The sequence below is a fragment of the Dipodomys merriami genome, unplaced genomic scaffold, assembly GCF_024711535.1.
Source record: "Dipodomys merriami isolate MVZ:Mamm:240054 unplaced genomic scaffold, mDipMer1.0.p SCAF_10, whole genome shotgun sequence".
NCBI classification, from domain to species: domain Eukaryota; kingdom Metazoa; phylum Chordata; class Mammalia; order Rodentia; family Heteromyidae; genus Dipodomys; species Dipodomys merriami.
The window spans coordinates 45,535,145-45,555,052 of record NW_027202271.1 but is presented as its reverse complement, the minus strand read 5'-3'; positions in this window follow the sequence as shown (position 1 = coordinate 45,555,052).

The window sequence follows — 19,908 nt, the reverse complement described above, 5'->3', positions numbered from 1 at the left end:
AAACAAAGCCACTAGATGCACAAGAGAGACTGTAGCTGGAAGAGCTGAGCACTCAGGCATTCAATTTTGACTGCTCTCCTAGTTTCCATCTTGGCTCTACCACTAATTTCCTGACTCAGCTTGGACAATTTAACCACCCCAAACCTTATTATCTAACTAGTCAATAATCAGAGTATTTTCTATCAGGGTGATGAAATCATTAAGGGTGAAAGTACATGTAATTACCCATCACAGCTACGCGCACACAAAGAGCATTCTGTAAACATTAACTGTTCCTGTAGAATGGGGTTTACTATGTGCTCTAAGAATGAGACTTTTGAAAGTTTAGTCCTACCACTGAGTAGACTCTGAAATTCGTCCCTTAGGTTGTCAGGGCCTATGGCTTTCCAACTAGTTCCCAACATGTAATGGAACATGTGACTGGACCATCTTTAAAAGAGAGACAGCTAAAGAAAATGCCAAGTGATACGGCAAACAATACTCACTAAGAATCAGGAAGAGACATTATCTTTCAAGTCCTTTATGAATCAAAACCTAGCCAAGGCATAAAGACTTCCAGGTAAAAGAGATTGCAAGCAACGGAAAGCGGTGCCAGCAAACTGCCTCAGGTCTAGAATCAGGGTTTGGCATACCTTTTGGAATGGAAGACACAAAACCAAGAGTGAGCCACACATGGGAAAGTGGATCTGGGCGTGGCGTGTTTTACCGCTCTCTTCAGTGCCTTACCTCCAGCCTTGATTCTCTTCAGCACCAACACACACCACTTAGGACACTTATTAACTAGGTCAGCGTTGGTTATCTCCTGTAGTCAGGGAAGGACAATGGTTTTCACGTGAATATAACCAGATATGCCCCATATTATGAGGACTAGCTCACCTCCACAGTACTCATGGTAAGAAGGGAGGTGGCAGATGCATTCTTCACTTCCCCAAAGTCAGCTCTTAGCACAGGGAGAACAGATACATCTTTCCTTATTGGAACCTCTGTATCTAAATTGTCAAAGTTTTGTGTCTTTGATTCCAAAGGAGTCTGTCCAAGAAAATCTATAATATTATAAATTAGCAAGAACTACTTTCAAGTGATGAGCAATAAAAATCACTGATACACTACAGAAGCTGAGAACTGATGTAAGTTTGGGAAGCATAAGGGGACAGAGAAGTAAGAAAATGAACAAAACTCATTTACTTCTGCAGGAAGTCAAGGTATGAGGATTAAAGGTCAGCATAGAAAATTATTTTTCAATATGGAGTTGATCACTAAAAAACAATTAAAACTTTAAAAAGAGAAATAGTTTCCGGGGAAGGGGGGAAGAAATTAGGCAAGGGGGAAGTGGAATGAGCCATACCTTCAGCCTGAGTCTTTGCTTAATTAGAGATAGAGTCTAGTGAATTTCCTATTCTGGCTTTGAACCTCTTATCTTCTAGAGCCAAGCCTCCTGAGTAGTTACAACTCCAGGAATAAGACATCTTTCCTTTCTATGTATGTATTAATGGATTTGTTTGTACTGGGGTTTTTGAATTCAGGGTCTACCTACCATTCCTCAAGCCCTTTTTACTCTGCTTATGTTTGAGATATGGTCTCATATTTTGTGCTTGGGTCAGCCTGGACTATTCCTGCATAGTTTGAATCACCAGTGCACCACACCATGTTTGTCAGCTGTAATAGTGTCTTGCTAAATTTTTGCCCAGGCTGGCCTTGAATTATGATCCTCCTGATCTCTACTTCCCAACTAGCTTGTGTTACAGGTGTCAGTCACTGCTGCGTGGCCAGTAAGTTAATCATTACATTTTTTGGCAGTACTAGATGTGTACGCAGGGCCTTCTATTGCCAAGCATGATCTCTAGCCCCTACGTCACTATACATACAGTGGCCAAACCTGAATTATTTTTTTTAATGATGGGGAAATACATTTTCAGTGTTCAATTAAAAAAAAATCACGAGGGGCTTGGATGTGGCTTAGCGGTAGAGAGCGTGCAAGGGCTATGCTCAGTTCTCAGCACAGTGCCGGATAGTTGTTCTGTCTATAACAGAGATGGTTCAGAATTTCAGAACCCTTAATTCAATGATCATCTGCAAAGTTCTTGGAACAACTTTATATCAAATAAAAATGCCCTTGTTAGATAAGGAAAGAATTCCAAAGCATTGTCAAATAGGAAGAAAATATCCTCTGCTAGTTTCTGTCATGTTCTGGAAACAGGCATTTTACTGATCTCTCTGGTTCAAACTCAAGAGAGGGAGCTGGAGTTGGTGAATCACCATATGAAGTCTATTTCCTCCTCTGAGCTCCCTCACAGGACCCGTACTTGTGGAACCCTTTACCTGTGTGTGTGTATGTGTGTGTCTGTAGACACACCCTGGCCACACCTGGGGTCACTGGCATAGGACTCCTATCTCCTGACACAACTTTCACCCCACTTTACTGGAAAATAAGAATGAAGGCCAGAGCTGGGTGCCAGTGGCTCACGCCTGTAATCCTTGCTTTTAGGAGGCTGAGATCTGAGGATCACTGTTCAAAGCCAGCCCAGGTAGGAAAGTCTGTGAGACTCTTATCTCCAATAAACCACCAGAAAACCAGAAGTGGTGCTGTGGCTCAAGTGGTAGAATGCTAGCCTTGAGCTAAAGAGGTGAGGGAAAGTACCCAGGCTCAGAGTTCAAGCCCCATGACCAACCAAAAACAAAAAGAATGAAGGCCAGGTGCTGTTGGCTCACTCCTGGCATCCTAGCTACTTAGGAGGTAGAAATCAGGAGAATCACAGTTTGAAGTCAGACCAGGCAAAAGTAATTAGCAAGACCCACACCCCAATAGCATGATGTGGTAGTGTACACTTATCATCCCAGCTATGAAGTGGTCTAGGCCAGCCTGGGCAAAAAGCAAAAATAACCCAAGCAAAAAGCACTGGAGGTGTAACTCAAACAGTAGAGCATTTGCCTGGCAAGGGCCAAGCCCTTAGTTCAAATCTCAGTACTGCCAAGGAAAGGAAAGAAGAAGAGAGAGAGAACAAGGGGGAGGAAGGAAGGAAGGAAGGAAGGAAGGAAGGAAGGAAGGAAGGAAGGAAGGAAGGAAGGAGGGAGGGAGGGAGGGAGGGAGAGAGGGAGGGAGGGAGGGAGGGAAGGAAGGAAGGAAGGAAGGCAAGAAGGAAGGAGGGAGGGAGGGAGAGAGGGAGGGAGGGAGGGAAGGGAAGGGAAGGGAAGGGAGGGAGGGAAGAAGAAAAGGAAGGGAGAGAGGGAGGGAGGGAGGGAGGGAGGGAAGGAGGGAGGAAGGGAAGGAAATTAACTTTACCTCTATACTCTAAGGATAAAGGAAACACCTCTCCAGGAGGTTTGTTTTCAGTGTGGAGTCACTATTTTCCCTGCTGTTTTATGGTGTTTTGCTGATAAGGAGAGACCTTGACACTGAAGGTGTGTGCAGATGGCACTTTTCCTAGAATTGGATTAGGGGAAATAAGAAACAGATAAGTTTGTTTTTCTTCTGCCACATTTAGTGCTGTAAGCGATTTCAGTCAAGCTTGAACAGGCCTTTTTGAAGTGAGAGAAACTCAGGGTTCTCCTGCTAAGTATGTGAGGGGCTGGGTTGGTGCCACAACTTGAAGGTTTGTCTTACCCATCAACATAACTCAGGCTCACTTTATTTTCTTGTGCTAATAATGGGGTGTGAACTCAGGTACTGCACTTAGCTCTTTCCTTCTACCATTTGAGCCACCTCTTCTGACTTTTTGCTGATTAATTTGGAGATTAGAATCTTGAGAACTTACCTGCTAGTTGGCTTTGAACCTTGAAGCTCAAATCTCAGCTTCTTGAGTAGCTAGGATTATAGCTATGAACCACTGGTGTGCAGTCAGATTCACTTCTGATACCCTGGGTGAGGGTGGTCACCTCTCTTTTCCTGTCTTCTCTGGCATGCCCAACCCTAGGTTCCTAAGAAAAGATGGGAGCGGTAGAGTAGCTCAGCAAAGGAATCTATAGCTAGAAGGTATGAGGGAGGAAGGTCAGTTAGGGATTTTCAGGTTGGCAACATGAGGCCCAAGAAAAGAACTGCCCACATTTTACATACAACCATCTCCACACAAGCTGGGATGGAAGTTCACATTATAATCTCAGCTATTCAGGAGGCATGGATTGGAAAATCAAGGAGTATAGTCTGTGGCAGACCCAGGCCAAAAGCAGGAGATTTTATTTTAAAAAAAATAACTAATGCAAAAAGGGCTATTGATGTGGTTCAAGTGGTAGAGTGCTTGCCTAGCAAACACAAGGCCCCAAGGTATACCCAAGTATCAATGGGAAAAAAGAGGGACAGGTTGTACCTGTATGTTTACTTTATAAAATACATTCAGTATATCTCTGGGCAAACCACTGGGAGATGTCAATTTCAACCATTTGAGCTGGTATCATTACATTGGCTCAACTTTATGTGCCATAAACACTAACTTAATTTTATTTTGTTGCCATGTGATTTTGGTTCATTGTGTTGCGTTTGATTATGGTATTTTGTTCATATTATAATATTCTGTTATCATATTTACCCCTTCTCCATTATCCTGTCTCCCTCATCCCCACCTTTTCCCCCTTCCCAAAGAGCAAAATAGTTTCCCTTATACTTCCATATCTTTTTAGGAAAAATTCTCTAGATTGTACATATGAGAGAAGATGTCACTGTTTTTCTGACTCTGACTTATTTCACTTAACATGATGACCTCCAGTTCCATCCATTTTCCTACAAATGACATCATTTTGTTTTTTTTCTTTATAGCTATATTGAACTCCATTGTATACATTAGCATCATAGTAATAAATTATAATGAATTTAAATAACACTCAAAATCTCCCATGACTTCGGTTCAAATTCTGCTGCAGTTAGCATCTGTGTGACACAAGGGAAGATCCAGATTTTGTATGGCTGCAGCTGATAAAACTCAGGGAGGGAGAGGTGCTTTAAGAAAAAGGATACACACAGATTTCAACTTAATAGAGTGTGTCAAAAGCGTCTCAGAAAAATGAGATACCCGTAGGTTTATTCTAAAGCTAGATGGTTGATACATATCTAGGAATCTAGGAAGCTACATGACTGTTCTGAATCAATTTCCTCGCCTAGAAAATCACCACAGAATCATTATTCTGTACAGATAAGGAATAAATGAATGCATATAATAATATCTTGTATTGGGAGTCATGGAAATTCATGCATATTCAAATGTAGCCAAGCCATATAATGTAATGATTAGATTAGAACATTTTCTGTTTTGATTGTGTGAGGCATGGACAGATTCCAGTGAATATGAGGACTGAATGACCCTAAGCTCTCAGAACTGACACTAAGGCCTTGCAATGCAGCAGTTAGATGGGAACTTACTGAAGAGAGAGCCATCAAGGGGAGCTCAGGCTTTGTGCTGTTCCCAAGGAATGCAAGGCTCTCTCTGGGACTCTCAGCCTCTTGACCCCAGCTGAGTGAAGAACCTGGCTCACAAATGTGTGTAGAGCTCCTGCTTCCTACAAGTGGAGACAAGGCAGAATCGAGGCTTGAGCACAAAGAGGAAAAAGCAATAAATGGAAAATTTACAGCTCTGTGGGCAATGGAATCTATTACTCAGGGATTAAAAATTTCACCGAGAGGTCACGTAAGCCTCAGACCTTGCAAGATGGTTTTTCCTTTCATAATCCCTCTAGGTCACCAAACACAGAACCTCTACCAATCTCACAAGTATCCCTTTACATTATTCATAATACTGACAGTGGCCAACACCAAGAACACTTCTTATGTGAGCACTAGCTACAACTTGTTGTACCAAGGAATATCAATTAAAACCCATCTGGGGTTAAATTTATGATTTACATCCGATGGGATATTTATTAAGTTTCCTTTAAAAAACGATGCCATAGAAGAGTACTTAGTGGATAAGGTCATAAACTATGAATAGTATGATTTCTATTTTATTTAAATTTCCACATGCACACTCCTAAAATCATCACGAGTCCATGCTACCTGAGTACAAAGATGAAGGACAAACTTCCCCTCAGCAGCACCACCTCTGGCACCCTCCATTTCCACTAAGATCTCTACAGGAGTCTGTGCCAAGGCTGCTCAAGACAAAGAACAATCTGAGACTGGTACCTGAGACCATCTAAGTAAAAGCTCACAGTAACCATGGCTTTCTTCTCAACCAAATCGGGTACCACTTTCTTCCTGCTTCTTTCTTAATTTTTAAAATTTGAAGCCCAATTATACCTGTTACAGAGTGAGAGAGGAGAGCAAAGAATTTCCCAAAGCTGTTGGATGGTAAGCAGATGCAATGCTATCCTATGGCTCACAGCCTTACATAGGCATAGTCAACCATCAGTATCAGAAACCAACATTACTACACTACCAATAACCACATCACCATGCTCACTTGAGTTAGGCCTAACTTTTTTTTTTTGCCAAAAATAACCCCACCAGAACTGAATTCGAGTTGGTTGTTTTTCTTTTATTTTTAAGTCTTTCAGTTTGGAACAGCTTGTCTTTGTCTTTCATGACCCTGACACATCTGAAGATTTCGAGGCCATGTATGTTGCAGAATGTCCTTGGTTTGGGTTTGTCTGCATTTCCATGACTAAAGTCAGGCCAGGCATCTTTGGTAGAAGAGGCACTCTGGTGAGACTACATTGCATCCATGACTGGCCACGTTCGCCGTATCTCTTGTATCAGGGGGCATCTGTCTGGGCTTGCCACTGGGAAATTACTCTTCATAATGTATCTAAGAATATAGTTATAGTACTATAAGTAAGGTAGTTTAGAAATATATAAATATCCTATTCTTTGTTAAACCGTCCGTTCACTTAGTTCCACAAGCTCATGGCTTCCCATTATATTCAGTGGATTACAACATGCTTCCATCATACATTATTTTGATGTCCACATTTTCCCAAGGTCACTGGTGGGAGGTCCTTCAAGTGGCTTTCTGCAAAGACACTGTTTCTTACCAGAAACTCATCTGGAAGGATTCTTGCCCACTGAGGAGAAATGCTTATCACTTGAGGGAACAGAGAACTAGGCTTGGACTCTTTCTTGGTCACACCCTGGGACACTGTGTCCTCAGCCCTCAAAAGTTTTACAGCAGGGTAAGGGGGAATGTGGTCATCTTCAGAAACTCTTCCCATGAAAAGGTAGAATTCCAAGAGCCCAAAACTCCACTCTTGGGTTCCTTAAGAAACATATAAGGCTTGCAGATCCAAGGTGGCCAGTGAAAAAGCTGTTACGATTCTTTGTTGCTGTGGAAAACATTAACATGTGCTTTGCCATCATTAGGGACATACTTTCTTTTTGTGTGTGATGAAGCACAAGCCCAGAAGAAATTAGGAAACAAGAGGAGAAAAAAATCATTAAAAGAAAACTTATACATAGAAATCATGTTTCCCTCAATCACCATTGTTAATGAAGGCAGCAATGTGTGAATCTATCATTCAGAATCGGGTCATGTTAGACAATTTGTCCTTTGGAAATGCAAACTGATAATCTGATGTTCTGACAGAAAAGAAGGACACACAGGCCTTCACATCCCTGAATCCTGCCTTTCCTTCCCCCATCCTCTCTTCCCCCACAACTCCTTTCCTTCATGTTCTTGTGTTAGTCGGCATTCTGATGCTGTAAGAAAATACCCAAGATACACAATTTTAAGGAAGTAGGTTTACACTGGCTCACACTTTTCAGAGGTTTCAGTCCATGGTTGCTTTAGTAGCAACCATGTGCTGGTAGTAGCACAGTAATCAAGGTAGGCATGCATGGTGGAAGAAGTTAATGACCTAATGGTGGCTAGGAAGTGAAAGAGAAAGTGGGAAGACTCAGGGTTCAAGTATCCCTTTCAAGGACGTCTTAATCACTTCGTTCTTCTGCTTCAGGCTCCCTAGTACAAGGTTCAACCACTTCCTAAAGGCATCTCAGACTCACATCCCAGCCTTCTGAACATGGGCCTTTAGGGAACATTTAAAATCCAAAGGATAACACCCCCAAAACAATTCGTTTGGTGAGGTTGAACTTTATGGAGAATAGGAATCCCCTCAAGCTTTTTTAAAAAAATTCACTTATTAAGCCAGGCGCTGGTAGCTCATGCCTGGTTCAAAGCCAGCCCTGGCAGGAAAGTCAGTAAGACTCTCATCTCCAAAAAACCACCAGAAAACCAGAAGTGGTCCTGTGGCTCAAGTGGTAGAGCACTAGCCTTGAGCTGAAGAGCTGAGGGACAGCGCCCAGGCTCAGAGTTCAGGCACCACGACTGCCAAAAAAAATCACTTATTTTTAAATTTATTATTTTATCATGTATATAGAACATGCAATGCATCCTTTTAACAATTTGTAAGTAGTGTTGAAGTGTACAGTGCCATTAGGTGTAGCTCTCTAGACTTTTTACAATGAAAAATCTACCCATTACACAATACTTACCACCATCACTATCACCTGCAGCCCTTGGCAAACACTTCTACTTTGTGAATCTAGGAAGCTGAGTGTTCCAGATACCTCAGATGGTGGGTATTTGTGTTTATGTTACTTCTAATGGTTTAACAACATTGTGGAATAGGTAAGAATTCCCTTCCTTTTGAACGCTGACTATCTCCTGAGCTGTTAAATTTTATATAAAACTTGCAAGAGGGCTGGGAAGGTGGCTCAGTGGTAGAGTGCTTGCTATGCATGCATGAGACCCTGGGTTCAATTCCACAGCACCACATAAAGAGAAAAGGCCGGAAGTAGCACTGTGGCTAAAGAGGTAGAGTACTAGCATTGAGCTGAAGAGCCTGAGGGACAGCGCCCAGGCCCAGAGTTCAGGCCCCAATGACTGACAAAAAAACAAAAAAGCAAAACTTGCAAGAGCTGCCAAAATGATTCAGACAGGCTGGGTGCTCTAAACAACAGAAACACAGCTCTGAAGGTGCAGATTTTTAAGATTAAAATATCAGGAGACTTACCTTCTTCTGAGGCCTCTCCTCTTGGCTTCAAGATGGCTACTTTCCTTCTGTGTCTTCACATGGTCTTCCCCACTCCCTGTGTATTCTGGTATCCAAGTTTCCCTTTTTGTAAAGCCATCCATCCACAGACTGGCCTATTTTAAACATCTTTCCAGACCCTGTCTCTAAGTCTAGTCACATTCTAAGGTATTAGGGGTTGGGTACTCAGCATATGAATTTTGAGGGAGAGGAGACATATTTTAGTCCCTATTAGCAACCTTCCAGGAAGCATATTTCTCAACTGTATGGAAATAATTGTGGTATCTTGTCAGTTGTTGTCAATAGCAATCTCTCTAGAGACCAGAGAGTATCATTGCTATGTATTCCCCAATCCTAGTGTGTAGTCTTCCAGCACATGCTGGGTCCTGAGAGTTTGTCATGTGTGGTTTTTCTTTCATCTTGCATTAAATTGGGCGGGGAGTTAGAAGAAGCAGAAACTCAGGATCACGTCATTGTAGGAAGAGGAAAATGGAAAGGCTCATGTACAGTTCCATGCCAAGCTCTCCTGTTTCAATCTGGGATCTCAAAGCTCTCAGGTTGTAGTTATGAATGCGCATAACCATTCCTATTGCTTGAGTATGTGTCAGGTATTGATCCAGCTAATCTATGGATGTCATATTCTTTAGTCTTCAGTGGGTACTATCACTCTTCAGGTGAAAAAAAAGAAGAGTTTAAGTAACTTTCCAGATGACACAGCTGCCAGAGGCTGGAGCAAGGAGCCAGATCCTATCAGAAGGTCTGAGAAGTAAGCCGAGACTTCTCCCAACTCAGAAAAATTGGATATGCACACAAACAAGAATTATGAAGGTATTTACATCACAATGGGGCATAGTTAGAGGATAGAATACTGGCTATTTCTATTTTGTTTAAAAGTTTCTACTTGTATAAAGTTAAAAATTTTCTGATACCAGTGCTTGAAATCTGGGCCTCGTGTTTTCCCTCAGCTTGCTTGTTCATAGCTGGTGCTCTTCCTCTTAACCATGCTTTCAGACCAGCTTTTCTCTAGCTAATTGGAGATGGGAGTCTTATGGACTTTAATGCTCAGGCTGGCTCCAAACTTCAATCTACCAGAGCTCAGCCACTTGAGTAGCTAGGATTATAGTTAGGAGATGCCATCCCCATTTTAAATTGTCTTTAAATTAGGTTAAGAGAAGATTTTGTGTATTGTGGTACTTCTCTTCTAAATATTAAAAGGAAAATGCACATTCTACCTCTTGCACAAGGAGTTGTTTTGTTTGTTCTCACCAATGATAATAATAGCAAACATCCACCTGTCCCTTCATGTCCCCATCTGTCTCCATCAATGATAGACCTTCCAAAGACTAGCTTTAAAGTCCTTTTGCTTTCTTTCTTTTTTTTTTTTCCTCCTCCTCCTTCTTTTAAGAAGTTTAAACCATGGAGCTTGTATCAAGCTTGTGTTTCACAAGCTTGGGTCCATTCAGTTCCAAGGGGTGTGATGGATATCCTGGCTCCAAAGACTTCTGGGAAGAATAACAGAGGGTTGAGCTGTTTTGATTGCTTTCCTGAGCTGTAGAGTCTTTTACTCTCAAGGCAGTAAGGAACTTTAGCCTTACCACACCCTGCCTTTCAAAGCCAACTTTGGTTGTTCCTCTAAGACATTAGTAAAGTCTCAATAAGGTTCAGTAATAAAATCCTTCTCGCTATAAATTGCCTATCTCTCCGGGTCCTGGTGAAAAACTGTATTTTTATAATTAATCTCTGAGTTCTTTGGCCTAGAGATCTTGAACACATTTTCATCTTACATAATGAACACAGTTATATAAAATATTTAATATGGGAAGTAATCAGGTGTTCTACATGCCTTTTTCTGAGTCATAATTGAGTCTTGGCGCATTTTTAGCTTCATGGCGAGTCCTCTGAAATTTCCAACTCACCACGTGTATACCAGACTGGCCATGGAACCCGCTAGTTTCACAGGGCATGGTGGCCTTGCCACTTTGCATCAGGTGATTCTGCTCTGCAGGCCTTACCTGCTGTGCCAAGCCTACGGTACCCAATGTGGGTAAGAACTAAGGAAAGCACCAGGCAGCCCAACCTGAGATCATGACTCCATTGAGAAGCTACATTAGACCTGAAGGATAAATAAGGAAGTACTGGTGCCTGGTTTGCAGCTATAAATGGATATGTAAAACTGCACATCGGAGGCAGTGGTGTCACCTGTGGGGGGTTAATCTTAGTTGTCTCCCTGCAGATGGAAGGAAGGTGCTAAGCACCTTCAGGCCTCAGTTCCCCAGCTACGCAAAAGAACAACTATATCAGCTCCCTCAATGAGCTGTTGAAGGATCAGATGAGGTAGGATACTGTAAGTGTTAGGTCAGTGCCAGGCACCCACTACTGATGGTCAGTGGATGTTAGCTATTACTACTACTGCTACTACTACTATGAAATATATATCTCAATGAACAGAGTCTGGAAGGATGTGGAGAGTATATTATTCTCTAATGGCCACGGCTTCATATGCTTCTGGACAGCAAGTCCCTCTGTCCTGAGGGTGTCAACAGAAGACCCAAATAAAGCAGGACTGTTTGTTTACTTGTGAATAGGAGGTATGAACCATATCCTCCTTTGCATCTTCCCACAGACACCACTGCTGGCTTATTAGGCTCTTTTGATAAACAATAATACAATAATAATAGAGGCCCTAACCAATAATGTTCTCTGTGTGTTCTCATATATAAATATAACATATAAACTCATTATATCCTCACAACAACTTCACAAGTTAGGCAATATTTTTATCCTCACTTTATATATTGATGAAATGGATGCACAGAATAGTTAAATAACTGAACCAAGGTTGCACAGCTGGGGAGCAATGGAGTTGGGATTTGAATCCTGCTGTCTAACTGGAGGGGCAGGGATGCACCCTGGGCTGTGAGTTAGGAATACCTGAGATGAATCTCTACCCAGTCACTAATCAACAATCTTTGCCATCATAATGTATCTATTTCTGAAACTAGAAAATAATACAAATAACACTCTAGTAGCTCATGTCTATAGTCCTAGCTACTCAGGAGGCTGCACACATGCAAGTACAATATACTGACCACAGGAGGTAGGTGTGAAAGATCAATTGAGACAATGTTTATGGAGTACCTTCTGCATGTATGCTCAGTACTTGTGAATCATTGTATGGCAATGTCCTACATGGATCCAGCCTGTACTTCCCTGGGTGTGTCTAGGTCTTGACGTGATAGGACATTTGGTCTGTCTCTTTTTCCCCCTCACTGGAATTTATGGGGAAACCTACTCCCCAACACAGTGTGTTAGTCAGCTTTCTGTCACTATATCAAAATAGCTGAGGTTGTTAACTTAAAAGGAAAAGCAGCTTGTTTTAGCTCTTATTCTAGAGGATTCAGTCCATGATCAAGCAGACCATTGCTTTCAGGCCTGTGGTAGGGACTGTGTGATAGAGCAAACTGCTCACCTCATAGCCAGGAAGCAAAGGAAAGAAGAGAAAGAAGGGACCAGGGACCACCCCGCCTCCTTTGAGATCATACTCCCCAGGATCTCTCCCTAGATCCATCCTCCTGAAGATCCCACCACCTTCCAACAGCACCAAACTAGGTGTTATTTTATAGATAGACCTTTGGAGAGCATTTAACATCAACTCTAGCATCAATGAATGAATGCAATTCCCAGGACCCAGGATGACAGCCGGCTCAGCACCCACAGGCTTCTTGTCATTAGGCCTGGCCTTTGCCTCTCCATGCCCAGAAGCATGCCACGCCTATCTGTTGGCTAGGCCACCCTGACCTCGGGAGAGAGAAGGTACTTAGAAAGTCAAGACGTCTCTGTTGTCTGCATATGACTCCTGCTCCTCTACACACTGAACTTAAGGCACCGGAAGCAACTGAAGGGTTCTGAATCATGGAATCATCATCATCAACAACAAAAACATTGTGTGGATTCATAGCCTCAGATTTGATTTCACCCTAAGAAACTTAAAAAAAAAAAGTAAATAGAGTTTATAGATCAAGTTGGCTTTCATCAGACTGATGGATCCATCTCATTCAGGCTATAAAATAGAAAAAAAAAAAAAAAAAAGCTCCATTGGGAAGAGCATGGGAGTCAGGATTCACAGGCAGGAAAGGCTGAGAAAAATAGTGAAGAAGAAGAAGAAGAGCTGTCATTCACAGTTACTCTCATTACAGATTTACCTAATCTGTTATGGCAGCTCAGTTGGCCTGGGCTTCTTTCTATTGGCTGCTGTGGATCTCTGCATGTCTTGAGAACTGATTCGGTTTGATCATGAATGACTCCATGCTGCTTTGCTATGGTCTCTTGGGTTCTACTAAAGGAGCTCAGTCCAAATCAATGGACTCCAGTGAGTTTTACTTAGCAACTCTGATCCCGGGGTAATATTGATCTAGACCATGCTACCACAGCTTGAAGACTCAATTCTTACCCATGGCCATTGTGGGCTCCACCAGGCACAGCAAAGAGCCCCAGAAGAGCCAGGATCTGGGGTTAGTCATGGAAACAACATTTCCCAGGGAAATGGTGGAACTGTCATCATTTACCGAACATTTTTGGGGTCCTTCAGAACCATCCCGTTGACATTCTCTCTTCATTTTGTCCTTCACTATGGCTTTCTCCCTTTCTTTTGGTCTTCTTTTCCTTTGTCTTTGCTGTGTTCCTTCTTCTTTCTCCTCCTCCTCCTCTCCGTCCCTCTCTCTCCCCCTTCTTCTCTTCTCCCTCTCCTCCTCCTCTTCCTTCTTCCTTCTTTGTGACCACAAACCTTAATTTTGGGGGTAGTATCAGAGGGTGAGGATAAATGGTAAGATCTTGCTCCAGTGTTTCATCTTTGCTATATTCTCAAGATGACTATAGAGGGTGGAGCCACGCATGGCTCTCTTCCTGGGGCCCTTCTAGCTCTGTTTGGGAGTGAAGCTTACAGGAGAAGCCTTGGAGGGGCCGCTGCGGGCGAGCCCGGCTCTCAGCCTGTCACTTCGCTGTCTTCTGATGTTTGAAGGACACAGACCACAGCTAAAGGTCATTGCGTGGCTGACGGTCAGCAGGACGGCAGGGCTTTCTGCCGGGCAGGCCGAAGCAGTCCTGTAGGATAGGAAGTAGGTCCCGCCTCCCCAGGGCCCTGGAGTGAGACACTGCGGATTCTCGCCGCGAGGTCCAGGCCGGGCTTTCCGCCCTCCCAGCTGGAGGACGGCCATCCTTCCTGAGTGTATTTCCAAGAAAGCAGTTGACAGGCTTGGCAGCGCTGTTCCTGGAAGTGTTCAATAGGCCATCCTCTGGCAGGGGCTGCTGCCGGATGGCTCTGCGGGGGACCGCGTGCTCGGTGCCACCCCGGCCCCTGCCCCGGTGCCTGGTGCCTGTGATCGGCAGCCATCCCCTCCCCATCGCCCCTGCCCGCCGGCTGGGAGGTGGCCGGGCGGTGGAGCGGCTTCCACTCCGGCAGGCAGGGCGCTGCCAGCGGGCTCCCGGCTAAATGAAGACAGGCGCCTGGTGACTAGAAATTAGAAAACCCGGCGGCCCCAGCAGAGGCCCTTCCGCAGGGGACACAGCCAGAGGGCAATCCCAGGCTTTCACTCTTGAAGCCGCGCCTGTTGCTGGGCAGAGAGCTCCTTGGACGTTGTGGGTGGGACATCTGCGCGTTGTAGGAGGTTTAATGGCATCCAGAGCCTCCATGAGCCTCCACCCTTGGGCCTCCACCCACTGGGTCGAAGTAGCACCCCCCCACACACACACACACACTGAGGAAGGAGATTTTGATACCAGGGAGTAAACCAGCTCCGAACCTTGTCTCCCAAGTGAGCTAGGTGCCAAGCAAGGTTCTGGAATGGGTGGGCCTCAGCTTTTTCATCTCTAAAACGGAAGAAAGAAGATGGACTCCAGGGGATGGGCCGATCATTTAGATAATGCAGGCACAGGGCTTTGGTCAGTAATTGGGCTCCAGAGAAGACAAAGCAACAGTCCACTATCTAGGGCATCAAGTCAGCTGTTTATAAAACTCCTCAAGATTTGGTTTTTTTTTTTTTTGACAGTAGGGGTGGGTGGGACAGGGGAGGGAGGAGTTGGGGAGGTGGGGAGGAAAGGGATGGTAGGGGAAAAACAAAGGAGGGGGTAACAATCTGGATAGGAAAGGGACTCAATATCTTGTTCATGTAACTGTAACCCCTCTGTACAGTATCTTTACAATAAAAAATATATATTAAGAAGAAAAACACCCTAAGACTCTTAAATAAAAACAAACATGCTTTAGAGAATTTCTTTTTCTTTCTTTCTTTCTTCTCTTCCTTCCTTCTCCCTCTTTCTTCTCTTTTCTTTTCCCTTCCTTCCTTCCTTTCCTTTCTCTTTCTTTCTTTCTTTCTTTCTTTCTTTCTTTCTTTCTTTCTTTCTTTCTTTCTTTCTTTCTTTCTTTCTTTCTTTCTTCTAAATTCAAGCATCCTGAGGCTGCTTGAGGTGAAGGAGCATGAATTCTTCTTATTTCCCTTGGGAAAGACAAAAGCTTTGCTAAAAATAAACACCTGGGAAATTATATTTCTCTGATGAAATACAGAGTGAGTGAGGTGGGCTTTCCTCTAATTTCTACACACACACACACACACACACACACACAGACACACACACACAGACACACATCAGTATCTTTTTCCCTCATCATGAATAAGAAAAACTGATCTCGAGACACCCTAGTCCTATAGGTAGACACTGTTGCTTTCAATGGGCTTTTCTGTTATCTAATTCTCTGCTGGCTCCATCTCTCCAGCTTTCAAGGAATTGCAAAGAAATCTTGAACGGCTGATATTTCTCCTACTCTTAAATGGCAGAAAGACACAAAGGGGAGTGGGTAATGTGAGCATCCTGGAAGATGAAAGCTGAAAGCAAGTCCTTGAGGACAGGGCTGCAGTGGGTCTCGAGGACCCTGTCAAGCTGGGTCCTTCACAGCACAAGCTGTATTCTTTCCCAAGATCCAAGGCCACATTTGCTTGGGAAACAGGACACTGTGATTAATCAAAGAAAATAAAAACAGCTTCTATAACGGGCCCATCAAGGGTTTTTCTAGGAAAACCTTTGATCGAACTGTTCCTGCTATTTCCCTAAAGGCCGCTGAGGAGGAGGTATCCATGGAAGTTTAAGCCCCAATACCAATAGTCCCTTCCCAGAAAAAAAAAATCCTCATTAAGCTAACTGGCCAAGAGCACCAGCCTGCCCCTTGGCAAGGGCTCCCTGCAAGAGAGCAAGCATCCTCTTGTCCCTGTGCCCACTGAGGGGCTCACCTGCTCTCACTGGAGCATTCTGACCAGACAGGATTCCTGGAAAGAGATCTGGGGGAGGGAGGGAGGGAGAGAGGATTGAACCAAACAAGAGCAGGCAACCTGTGCCACTTCATTAGAAGCAATCATCATCACATGTGTCTGCTAAGCAGACAGCTGCAGGGCTCGGATGGAGCGGGGACAAATGTGGTCCTGCTTGGGGGTGCAAAATTTAAGGCACCAAATCAACTCAGTAATCAATTAAGTATTCTTTTTAGTACAATGGTTTTTAAAAAAATGATTCACTATGATGAATAAAGCATCAAACATTGAAAATCTGGATGATCTTTCACAGGCCTTGTATATATCCCTGGTGACTGGCGTGTCCTTGATTGGCATTGTAGAGTTTGTAAAGGAGTTTGGGACAACAAGGTGACCAGAGAGGCCTGGGCTTCAGAAAGGGAAGAGCAGCTTGTGCCAGGTGACTGGGAACCTCCAGCCTCTGAGCTCCTTTTCCCTGTGCCCACGTAAGATCTTGTTAGTGAGGGCACTTGGTGAATTACAACATCCATAGAAGATGTACAGTAGAGAGTATGATACTGATGCCAGTAGATCAAATAGAACATTCTTTTTTGGGGGGAAGGGTGGTCTGGTCATGGGGCCTGAACTCTGGGCCTAGGTGTTGTCCCTCAGCTATTCAGCTCAAGGCTAGTGCTCTACTACTTTGAGCCATAGCACCACTTCCGGCTGTTTTCTTTATGTGGTGCTGAGGAATCGAACCCAGGTCCTCAGGCATGCAAGGCAAGCGCTCTACCACTGAGCCACCTTCCCAGCCCCAAACTGAACATTCTTGATGAGAGAAGAGGAGAAAAGGCAGGGGAGAGGAAAAAGTAGGGAGTGCAAGGGACAAGCTATGTGGAAAGAAGAGCCTGGATTCCAGAATTGAACCAGTATGTTAGTCTCAACTCAGCTATAGCTGGCAGAGTCTGCTCCCATTTCCCAAGCTTTCTGAGCCTCAGTTTCCTCAGTCTTAAAGTGGGGGTAACAACGCAGTGACCATAACTTGTATGTCCACCTAATATATACATGCATATGCATATGTATACCTACACACACACACACACACACACACACACACACACACACACACACATACACACACACAGCCCTTCCCAACTTGGGCTTCACAAGCAGGAGACACAAGGAAGGATATATAGCAACCATGGAAAGAGTGAGAAAAGAAGGTGGGCGGTATGGAGAGAAGAGGAAGAAAGAGAGATACTCAGATCTGATCTTAAACTAAAGACTCCTTGGACAGAGTCAATTTAAGTTTCCCTGGAAACAACCTTGGAAAGAACCAAGGTCACCAACGTATTTGAGGTTTATCTGTGTGGACATACCACTCTGACTCATTTGCTCATCCTGCTCTAGAGAATTCTAGAACATAGTGCCTTTTAGTACATACATTCTCCTGGGGGTGGACACTTAACACTGCTTAGAGGAGGCTTCCAATGTGTTGGTAACATCTTATGTCTTCAGTTGAACAGAGGAAACAACTGAGAAGGTTAATCTGCAGATCTCTTGTTTTCTATTCCCATTTTTTTTTTCATTTGTCTTTTTTTTCCTACTCCAAGGTCTAACACGCAAGGCCTTATCCTTCATGTCATGGGCAGACATAATGCGGGGAGTGGATGGAGCACACAGCCATGTGGAAGTGAGCGGTGGGAAGGCTGCCTGCCCCACAGAGAGGACAGTGGCCTAGTGGCTCTGCCTTCCTGCGTGAGCAGAGGCCCCGCCCTTGCTGTGGCTCCCCAGACACAGTTGTCAGATCTTGCCCTCACTGGCAGCCTCCCTTCCACTCACAAGGCCACACAGTCGGTTCCCGACCAGTGCTGGAAATACATGGAATCCTCAAACAAAAGATGTTTCAGGAAAAATGGATTCCTCCCCAGCACAGTGCTACTTTTATGGGAACTCTGCTTTTCAGAGTGGAACAAAGGAAGAGAGCTGTTTGTAAGCTGATGGGGGGGGGGGGAGTCTTTGTCAGTTAACCCCCCTGGAAGCTGGTCTGCTCATATCCTTTACTAAAGAACGGGAGAAAGAAGTGCCAAGAACCCCAAAGAATAAATCTCCTGGAAATAATTCCAGTTTGCTTTTGGAATGTGTTTCTCATCCCCTAGTAGATTTGTTTCTTAGAGACTGCTTTGGCTATTTAAAAAAAAAAAAAAATCTTCATTCCCCAGCAGCTATCTGCTCTGAGGGAGTGGTTGACTTCTCCCCCACCCCTGAGGCTGTGGGAAGCCCCCTGGGGATACCCTGCTACCCACATCCCCCAGGCACAAAAAATGATGGGACAGCCCAACCCCCAATAATCAAGAAAACACATAGCAAAGCAACACTTAACAAAAATAAGAAACAAAGCCAAAAAACTCTATGATGAACAAAGCATCGACTTCTAAAACAAAGTCAGAATCCACTCAGCTGCCCTAGTTCAGTAAGGCTTAGAACCAAGGAAGTTCTAGAACCAATGTCTTTGGTGTGGGAGATCTGGCACCGTCTTAGCAGGTCAGGGAAGAAAATATTCCCACATTCCCCAGAACCATGCATCTGTCCCACTGTGGGATGGTCAAGTCTCCTCCACCAATTCTCAAACCAGAAGCTCTGGCACCCAGTTCCAAACACAGCCCTGGGCTATCTCCTTTGAAGCTGCTCAGCTCCCAGCTTCCCCCACCCAGGACAACTCAGCGTCATCCCTCCACCAACCCACTCCCAGGGTTCCAAACTAACTGAAGGTCAAGGGTCTTATTTATCTCAAAGTGAGTTTTTTTGTTTTTAGTTTGTTGTGGTTTTGTTTTGTTTTGTTTTTGCTGGTCCTGGGGTTTGAACTCTGGGCCTGGGCTTTGTCCCTGAGTTTCTTTTGCTCAAGGCTAGCACTCTACCACTTGAGCCACAGCTCCTTTTCCAGCTTTTTGGTGGTTATTGGAGATGAGTCATATGGACTTTTCTGCTCGTGTGGGCTTCAAACCACGACCCTCAAATCTCAGCCTCATGAGTAGCTAGAAATATAAGTGTGAGCCACCAGCACCCTGCTACAAAGTTGTTTTTGTTTTGTCATTCTCTTCAATGTACATTATATGAAAGTTGAATTACATAATCTGATGGTATGGATGAGACTGGGAAAGATAGGGAAGGTTGATGGAAGGGGTGACACTGATCAACATACATTGTTCTTATAATCTGACTTGTTGGATTGAAACCTTTGTATACTTACAGCCAAATAAAAAATAATTTAAAAAAAGACAAAAAAACCTACTCAGCAACATTTGACATTTTGATGATTCTCACAAAATATCCACATTTTTAGCCCATATTTTTAAAAAATCCAAATTTCCAGCTTGTCTTAAAAAATCCAAATGGCAAATGGCAACAAGAGTGACCATTCTTATTTATTGAGACTCTTCCAAATATGGAGCTCAGTTTCATCAGTATTTTTCTCTTCAAACCCTTGCAGCAAATCTGCATTCTCTATTCCCATTCTACAGATAAATAAATCAGATTCTTACAAAATTCTAATGGCATCCACAATTATATAGCTAATAAACAGCCTAGCCAAGTTCTAATTCAGAGGAATGTGACTCAAAGTTCAGGCTCTCAAAACCTTTGTCCTCTACCTTCTAGGGAAATACAGAGTGCTGGATTTATGTTT